Here is a 9910-nt window from a genome sequence, read left to right as displayed (position 1 = left end):
AGGCAGCTGCTCCCGGCTAGGTCTCGACCATCACCTGAAACCCCGAACCGCTCCCTGAGACGCGACAACCCATTGACTCATTTTTTATTTTCTTCATTTATGTTGTTTTATTTGTTTATTTATTTATTTATTTGTTTGTATTTTCTGTACCGTTTTTTTGTTTGTTCTACATATTGTTTAATATCGTCACTGAGTTTTGTGCTGCACTTTCTTCTGGCGCCTGAAAACTATCCAACAGGGCTTCTTTTGGTGGTTTCTTTTCCTGTTGAACCCCACCCTCTTTACCTAACATGGGTGATTAGCTTTTAGCCCGAATAGGAAAGCTCATTTTTTGTGAAAGTTTTTTGAGAATATTTTTTAAGTTTTAATTCTGCTTGTGGTATGTTTATGTACGCATACATATGGATACCTGGTTTAATGTTGAGGGAGTTGAATATAGTTTTCATTATACGATTGCGTGTTTGAATAAATATGTATCGGACTTTGGACTTTTTAATTCAAAACATTTTAATTCGTGTAATTGTCGTGTCATATTGTCCCGGTCAAACTCGGTCAAACCTCACCTTTTTTCTACACAAAAGCTTGACCGGCTATTAAAGCTGTTTAAACCTGTTCTCTAATCACGCACTGGTCATATACTGGCTTAAGGCTATCGTTTTATCGTCCCCTTACGTGTTAACGTGAAGCAACGTCTTAAACTGCTTCCAGCCATGTTACACTTGACACTTCTATAAGCAATTTAAAGAATAATTACGGTTTAGAACACAGTTAATCTTCTCGGGCGTACGTTTTACGACTATGCCCGTGATAACGAGATATGACCTGAAAGCTATAAATATAGACGTATTTTAGACTTAAAATCAGTTACCTTAAGTTACCTTAAGTTACCTTAAGTTACCTTAAGTTATCTAGAGTTACCTAGAGTTACCTTAGGTACCAAGTTCATTAGTTACAATAGCGTGCTTTGGTGTAGCTCACGCGTTGGCGTTGTAACTTTTGTGTTGCGTGTTTATCCGCAAGGGGCGCTTTCGTGGCATGCCTTATTGAAATATAATGTGGGAACGTTAATTTAGTTTTGCGTCTTTTTAGGTTTAGTTAAGCAGCATTAGTTTGTTTATACAAGGAGTCAGATATACGGCAGTGTTGTTAATTGTCTACCTTGTAGGTCAGTACAAATTTGTTGAGCCCGACGTGATGAAATTGAATGTCGCGCATTTAACCTTCTGATAAAATCGCTGTTAATAACGCCCAAATTAATGATGCAGAGAATTGCTAGTTTCGTTCCTGTTTCTGTAAGCGCTGCGACGCATTGTTATAATACGCCTGTCCAGTCTGCATGGACTTCACCAACGGTATTGTATTACTCTGAGACTGAGCTACACTCGAATTATTCTGTCAAGTTTTCAGATAGAGACCAGGCAGTATCGCCGTTTTTGCCACGTAGCCAGGCACCGTGTGATGCACAGTATTCTACACCTCGCTATCAAATTAATTCTGCGCCTTTTGGGATTGGTGAACTTAATTTACCTCCCATGTGGACGGATACGGTAAAATTTTGGTTTACAACGGTGGAAAACATTTTCCAAAGCCACCAGGTAACGTCCGACGCTGAGAAATTCTGTTTAATTGTCTCTGTGTTGAACCAGGCACAAGCGCAAAAGGTCAGCCACGTCATTTTAGGTGCTGTTGGTGGTTGTCTTTCGTATGACGATTTAAAACAGGCTCTCATAAAGGCTTTTAGCGTTAAACCTGTTGCTGAGGTAAATAAGTCGCTTCCCGATGTTACGTTGGAAAGTAAGCGCCCTAGCGTCTCTGTTGATAGTTTGGTTCCTCAGGGCGATAACCAAGATCCAGTACCGGTCGCCGAAAAGTTGTTAAACTACTCGTTTTTTGCGCCTGATTACGGTTTGTCCTTGGAAGCATTGGCTGAAAACGCGTATGAAATCGCATCGTTTAACGAACTAACGAACTTTCAGTCTATCAAAGTGACCGAAATAGACACAATTGTCGCCGGGCAATAAAAGTGTCATTGTCGACGCGTGCCGATTCCAGCAACTCGTCAGACGAACTGCCGGATTGTTTAGATCCGCGGGCGATCTGAGAATCGGATAGCAGATAAGTATAATTATTGATTGACTATTGTTTATCGACGAATTTGATTACCTTACTACGACATTGCCTACTCCCCTTACTTTTAATCTCTACCTTGCGATTGCTAATCTTAAAATGCCGCAACTGTACATGTCATAACTATAATTTTTACTGGGAAATGTCACCTTTATGCTTGATACGGTCTAATATTAATCTACTTGTCTACTTAATTAGAAATCCTCGTCTCTCTCGTACGTGGTTGCGGTAATTGGGGCCGCATGCGCCTAAGGCAGCAATTATTTCATTTTTACTACTTCTCACTACATGTCTGACCCAATAGTCTGTAAGTCCTTGCACCTTAGGGATTGACTGCTTCTCGCTATAGACAAACAAGCGAAAGTTGGTCATTAGGGCATAGAAAGTTTGCAGACCGTTATCATTCATAGATAAGCATATTCTTGTTTGGCCCTTTACTAATATTAGTTTATGGCAGTTTGTTTGCTCTAAATAGTTAGCGTCGCAATGTTGTAGCAGATTTAATGTTTTGTTTTTTTGAGTGTAGTTTTACAGATAGATCAATGCTACCAATACTGACGACGACTTGTCAAGCAGAAAGTACATTATCGTCTTTATACGTCAAATCACATCGGCCTTGCTCACGCCAATACAGCTATAAGTATTCTAAGAACCTCGTACATTGGCCGTTCTAACAACTACCTTCATATTGAAACGAAAACGATCATAACATTCGTTCTAAGTACCTAGTAGGTTGACCCTGTATAAAAATAATTTTAGATTTGACATGACTCTATGTGAAACCAAAACGATAAATATGAAATTGTGTTTAATCAATTAAACGTGCCAAGGAAAAATGCAGGAGAATGCTACAGTAATAAAGCGGAACGATGTTAAAGCAAATGCAAATGGCCTTGAGACCATAAGCGCCCTGTTGCGCTAGCGTTCATCGAACGCCAATTAAACTGGTTCATATTGAACCTTATAATTCAATGAGCACCGCTCAAAGCAGCATTGCTGCACAGTCGCTAGGCCAAATACCGCCTAAAAGCAATTGCAACTCAAATGAGATTGATTGCCTAAAAATCCTTTACCTTGCCTCGACGGCAGCGCGAAAATATAATAATCTGTCATAGATTGGCCTGTCGGTCGAAATGGCGAGAGTAATACCTCAAAATGCGACTCAACAACTCACAACCGCAGATTGCTAAAGCACTGCAAAACCCTTACAAGTGGGAGGCTGCACAGCCAAATTTCACATGTAAAATCAAGTCGCCAGCATAGCTACGCGTCAAACCGTAAAAAAGCTTAGCAAAAACTCTGAAAAGTACGGCAGCTCGTTTAATTTCTTACAAGAATTCGAAACAGAAACACTTGTCAAATGTCAAAACTATTTTTATTTGTATATCACAAACCTACATAGTACTTAGAATTTGCGCCTTTTTTTAATCGTATTGTATATATATATATACTTAATCATTATATCCCTTTTGAAAAAAAAAGCCCTTATATAATCATTGGTGTGAAAATTTGCCGCGCGAAATGTTATGTTTAGATTACAGACGTTCAAAAATCAACGTGCGAATTCAACTGTTCGAATCACCGGATCAACTGTTCGAATCGCATCAAGCAACATTCTATCACAACTCCATTTGATCTCCACATGATGACGTTCGAAAATACAAAAGACTTCGTCAACTGGAGTTCACCAAAAAATACAAACAACCTATCACCACACAGCGTGATATCCAACCATCAAGCAAACGAAGAATGGACAAAAAATTTCGGCACAATCAACATTTGACTTTGGAGCACGAAGCGTCAAATCGGAAACAATAAACGGACAACAAACTAATTCGAAAACATCATCCAGGAGAATCTCTTCCGGAAAACATTTCACGGGACGGAGAGTGATGTATCGGACTTTGGACTTTTTAATTCAAAACATTTTAATTCGTGTAATTGTCGTGTCATATTGTCCCGGTCAAACTCGGTCAAACCTCACCTTTTTTCTACACAAAAGCTTGACCGGCTATTAAAGCTGTTTAAACCTGTTCTCTAATCACGCACTGGTCATATACTGGCTTAAGGCTATCGTTTTATCGTCCCCTTACGTGTTAACGTGAAGCAACGTCTTAAACTGCTTCCAGCCATGTTACACTTGACACTTCTATAAGCAATTTAAAGAATAATTACGGTTTAGAACACAGTTAATCTTCTCGGGCGTACGTTTTACGACTATGCCCGTGATAACGAGATATGACCTGAAAGCTATAAATATAGACGTATTTTAGACTTAAAATCAGTTACCTTAAGTTACCTTAAGTTATCTAGAGTTACCTTAGGTACCAAGTTCATTAGTTACAATAGCGTGCTTTGGTGTAGCTCACGCGTTGGCGTTGTAACTTTTGTGTTGCGTGTTTATCCGCAAGGGGCGCTTTCGTGGCATGCCTTATTGAAATATAATGTGGGAACGTTAATTTAGTTTTGCGTCTTTTTAGGTTTAGTTAAGCAGCATTAGTTTGTTTATACAAGGAGTCAGATATACGGCAGTGTTGTTAATTGTCTACCTTGTAGGTCAGTACAAATACATAGTGTTCAGGAACTGTTTTGTCTCTGAGCTACTGGATTGCGGTGTAACAAGTTGAATAGTTAAGATAAATATTGTATTTTGTTTTTAACTTCTGCTAACATACAAATTTTTTTTAGATTATTTTAAACATTACATTTTAATTACATTTCACGTGTTGGTTTTGCGTACTTTTGATTTTCCCTCACAAAAACTTTGGTTTTAAAAGCCCTCCCTTAATTTAGGCTCGTGCACGGACAAGGTGTACTGCCTACGAATTTCATGTAAGTTAATATTACGAAAACATTTCGCTAACTTGTTTAAGTTTGGACAGATAGAGAGTAATAAAACTGACATCTCCTTGCCACTGTATTTAAATATTTAGCTACTGCGTAGATATTTTGGCGAATAATTGTATATCTATTCTTCAGTGCCCATACATTATTGCAAACGCCTGTAAGGGAGCGATGGCGCCCACTTTTAATAACCATTGGTTAAACAAATCAATGATCCTCAAACCTGTTTGTAGCTGCTGTTTCGCACGAAAGTTATTAACGCGAAAACGGTCTCAAATTGTTGTTTTTCAGCTTTATGTAGCTCCTTCCAGTGACAGAACTACCTAGACTTCTCATCTAGTAATAGAAAATGTAGTTTCATTTTGAAGCTTAGTTACAGACAAAACTATACGCTACATAATTAATGATGTCAAATGTGAAATTTTATGCATTAAGACATAAGTTATAGCAAACACACGGGTACACTACTAATGCATACTTCATAGGGGGGCAGAAAATCGAAAAAAATACCTTGCAAACCGCTTGTCATATGAGTTTTGGGTTGTTTACTTACAAGCTTACGAGCGAAATAATTTAAAAATGTTATTGGTTTCTATCCTTTAAATGCGTCAAATACTAAACAGTACTGATGCAGTAGATGCAAACACATACAAGGCAAAAATACAGGCAAACATAAAATACCATAGTAATAAAACTCACCAGTCGAAAGTTCGATAAATCGGATCAGTCCACCCACCCGAACGAACGTGAAAACGTTCCAATAGCAACGGTTGATGATGTCACCGTCGTTGTGCATCAATCTGCAAAGCAGAACAAAATTAAGCAAAAATTATGTTTCAGGTTGGTTAAATGCGAAACGCATGCTTACGTTTTAGTTTAATGCACTGCATAGACAGAGCCAAGAAGCGAACAAAAATGCGAAGATAATTGTAAACAGAAAAATTCGTAACTTACATACAACGTAACATAAAAATACGTATTTGGCAGGTGGTCACTTCAGAATTCGCCGAGTATTAAAAATTATTGCCAGCCGTCGCTGGAGTAAAAAGCGCCATTTTGCAAGCAACAAAAAATGTAAAACAAGATTGGCTCGTTTCATTTATCGGCAGCATTCGCTGAGTTGTTAAAACTATTGCCAGCCGTCGCTGGAGTAACAAGAGCCAGTTTGCAAATAATACAAATACGTAAAACAAGATTGGCTCAAGATAGGTGGATATGCCACATCGGACATTTCATATTATCTCCGCAACCTGCGTAACACATATGTGAAAACTGTTTTACATCACCGCGTTCCGGAACAACTGTACTGAAGTGACTCATTTTTTCGTGTTTACTACACACAACATTGTACAAAGGCTCAACGACTTTAACTGGATTCTAAACCGTCACATTTTGCCTTCAAGGTTAACCTATTGCCTAAAGTTTCACCAACACTCTTGCCCTAAATCCGCAAAATAATACATACAAAATAAAACGCAGGGCCGTGCACAAGCTATCAAAGAAAAATGCGAAAAATGATCGTAAATTAGGAGCAAGCAAAAAAATGGGCCGCGTAAAACCATGCTGTGTTCGAGTATTGGTGAAACAAAAGGCTCCAGGTTTTCCTTTAGGACAAAGCGTACCCGCTTCGGAATTTAGCCAAAGCCGTATTGGGGTTGTACAGCGTTATATGTGATAAACCCGAAGAGTTGAGTACAAAACAGTTTAGTTAAGGCAAACGCAGTTTTGCAAACGGATTTTACAGATGTGCGAGGCAGTATTTGGATTTAACATAATAGGGCCGAAAGGGATGTCTAAACAACAATCAAACAATCGAAAAGTCAGCTAAGAAGCTAAAAATCCGTATTGCAGTAAATAACAATAAACTTCAAATACATATTTCAAGTGGTTTATTTTTCAAGTCCAACGAAATTTTGCCGCAAATTTTGCACAGGACTGTCCTTAAAAACGTTTGCGAAAATGCAATTCGTTTGTCCGTATGGGTATAAAGTTTCTTGAATGTCTTGATGGTCTTGCAATGCTTGTTTGATAAAAGTTCGTGCTCTTTACGCGATGGGATGTTTCCATTTATGTTCCTTCTGTAAGGCATTAGGAAGTGTTATGGTCAATTTGTTGAAATATTAACAATTTAGCCGTAAATTAGATGCTGTGCGACATGTAAATTCGTAATAAGTATTACGAAATGTATACGATTAAATCGTAGTATCGGTTTAAATGTTAAATTTTGTTGCAATTATGAACACGTATTAAAATAGTATACCAACAGACATAACCCTATTAGCGGTGTGGATTTGCCAAACTATACTTTTGCCTTCAGAAACTGGTCTGAAACGAAACTGGTCTGAAACAAATGTATCGATAAACAGCTATATTTTGAGCAAAAATGCAACAACAAAGCTTTGTACGCACTACTAAATGAAATATTATGAGGTAAATCCTATTTTCTCAGGACGTAATGCATAATAAAACATGAACACACTCTTTATCGAATTAGTAAGTAGCGGACTGCAGTCTGAACAACATTTTACACACCTGACCACCAACAAATTGCTGTGTGCAATTTAAACCAAAACACCCTAACTTTGCAGCGAGTTTCTAATGGCAAAAAGCGCCTCTCGCACAAAACGCGCCCCGCCTCTGAAACAACGTGCAGGTGTAACTACCATGTGATATTTTCGACTTGCGAGCTATAATATTGCAACTGTTAACAGCTGTACACATGACATGTAGTGTTAAGTTATTCATATACTATCAGGATGTTTTAAAGTAATTTTAAACAAACATAAATTTTACCTCAATGCTTTGTCATTTACATTTTGGAATGCACAAATGTGTTCATATGCTTCAGAATGAATATACCAGCCAAAATTGTGACCAAATAGCTTAGTCATAAAACATTTAGCTACAACTTATAACACCATTGCTGGTAATACCGTTTGCTTTATCTAACTGAAACTTAAATTTCTCTAAAAAACATGCACCAAAACATTTATCTACAAACTTTTTAACTGCCATATAATTAACTTAAACCTACCTTTAGCTTTCAAACTGTTATCGGATGATTTTTCCCTCAAGCTTCCACATTTAGAGAATTGCTTCTTCAGTTTTTCACAAATGCACCTAAAATATAAACAAATTAAATAAACGAAAAGCCAACCTGACTATCATTCACAACTATCTAATTGACTTGTTTTCAAACTTATCTGTTGGTAACTGGCACAATGATACTTTTGTTACGTGACAAAATAGTTTAGTTTTCACCAGCAACTAGTGATGCGACTCAATAACAATGGCTTTATTATTTCGAAACAATTGACCAAACAATTGATTATTTCTAAATAATCAAGTTTACAACACGTGGCACAAACATACCTTACAACAGGGGAATTAAATTTCGATGTTTGGATGATATTTAAAGATAACTAAGCTATGCCGCCATTTTGCTCTCGTTCAGTATTTCATCTATTCAAGAAGAGACTCGCGATCACGTGATTAAGAAAACAAACGTTTCATAGAAATCATGGGGGACAATTTCAAAATAAACTTTTTTCAGTTGTTTTACGTGATTAGTTGAAAGTATAACTGGTGTTTAGCAACTATACATGCTGTAAACTTACATATATGTTTTAGTCTCACATAATGTATTTGCTTTTAAAAAGTTGTTGCAAATGAGAAGAAATTTGGGCGATTTATGCGGTGCAACGTTAGGTTAAAGAAAGAATATGCGCGATCTGACTCCAAAAATAAATAACTCTGAACGACAGCTGACTAATAACAACCCAGAACGTTAAACAAGGTTTACTAAACAAAATATATATAAAACTACAACAAACGTAAAGTATAACGTAGGCGATAACTTTGTCTAAAGTAAGTAAGTAAGTGAGTGTCTCTAAAAGTCTGTGTTCTTGGTTAGCAAACGCGAATTTATAGTAAACAACAACGTGGCATTGTAACTCGGGGCAAAGGTAGTGGCCGCTAGACTTTAAATAAATACAAAATTGCCTTGACGTGTCAGATGTGCCGCTAAAATAAAAATACACAAAATATAAAATACACATTACTACAAAGTATTTCCAGCGATCCAAACTAAACTAAATTTTAAAAAAAGGAATCGGAATCAGGACCGTAATTTCAGTCAAAAGGTTAACTAAAGGCTAGATTTTCTTTCTATTGCTTTTAACAAACTGTATCCAAAGAATATTGTGTTGTTTTCAGGCATATTTCATAAACTTTTCTGTTAATCAACAGATAATTGAAATAACATTTCGAGGTTTGAGCTCATTCTAGACGTTTCATCAGGGTAATGTCGCAATAGCCAACACAATCGTTCTTAAATAACTTATAACAGTTCTTACTTTATTGTACTTTTTTTCAGATGTAAAAAAGGTTGGCGACCAAAGGGTGCACCTTCAATGGCCAAGTATGTATAGGTAGCTTATAAACTTAAGTAAAGACATAAAATAATCAAGCAAATGCTGCTTGCAACATAACAAAAAAACGGAATAAATAAAAAAGCATTACTGCTTGTGCTATGATTTTATTTTGTTCTTGTTGAAGGTTTGCTTAGGTTACTTTTTCCATGAAGACGTTTAGTTTTGACTTACCGCAAGTTTTGGCCAACTTTCAGTTATCATGTAAGTCAGTAGTTCGAAAATACGAGTTTCAGTATTCAAAATGAAACTAATGTGTGTTTTCTGACATAAAAAGCGATACTAAATAAACTGCAGCCAAAAATAATATATTCAATTATCATCACAGCAAAAAATATGTGGGGGTTACAAATTTATATTTATAGAACTGTAACCAGGCTCTTTTCATTTTCTTTGTCTTTTGTAGAAAAAAGCACAAATTCAAATGTTTGGATCAGTGTTTTTTTTAAGGATGTTCAAATTTCTCCAGCGGTTTCCCAAAATTTGAATATGGCTATTTTTTGGTATTT

At 36.8% G+C, this 9910-nt stretch overlaps 1 long non-coding RNA gene and 1 pseudogene across 1 annotated transcript; one reads left to right on the top strand and one right to left on the bottom strand.

The window, feature by feature from the left end:
• Nucleotides 1-1174: 1174 nt before the first annotated feature.
• LOC145232026 (uncharacterized) lies at nt 1175-4673 on the top strand (annotated as a pseudogene).
• Nucleotides 4674-5333: 660 nt separating this feature from the next.
• Nucleotides 5334-9609, bottom strand: LOC145232028 (uncharacterized). Its single transcript, XR_013860815.1, has 4 exons — nt 9576-9609; nt 8006-8091; nt 5840-7049; nt 5334-5771 (listed from the first exon to the last, which is right to left on the bottom strand). It is a non-coding gene; the product is annotated as an uncharacterized LOC145232028 (long non-coding RNA).
• Between the last annotated feature and the right edge of the window lie 301 nt (nt 9610-9910).

The sequence above is a fragment of the Phallusia mammillata genome, chromosome 6 (assembly GCF_965637545.1).
Source record: "Phallusia mammillata chromosome 6, kaPhaMamm4.hap1.1, whole genome shotgun sequence".
Classification (NCBI taxonomy): domain Eukaryota; kingdom Metazoa; phylum Chordata; class Ascidiacea; order Phlebobranchia; family Ascidiidae; genus Phallusia; species Phallusia mammillata.
This window is presented reverse-complemented; position numbering and strand designations above follow the sequence as displayed.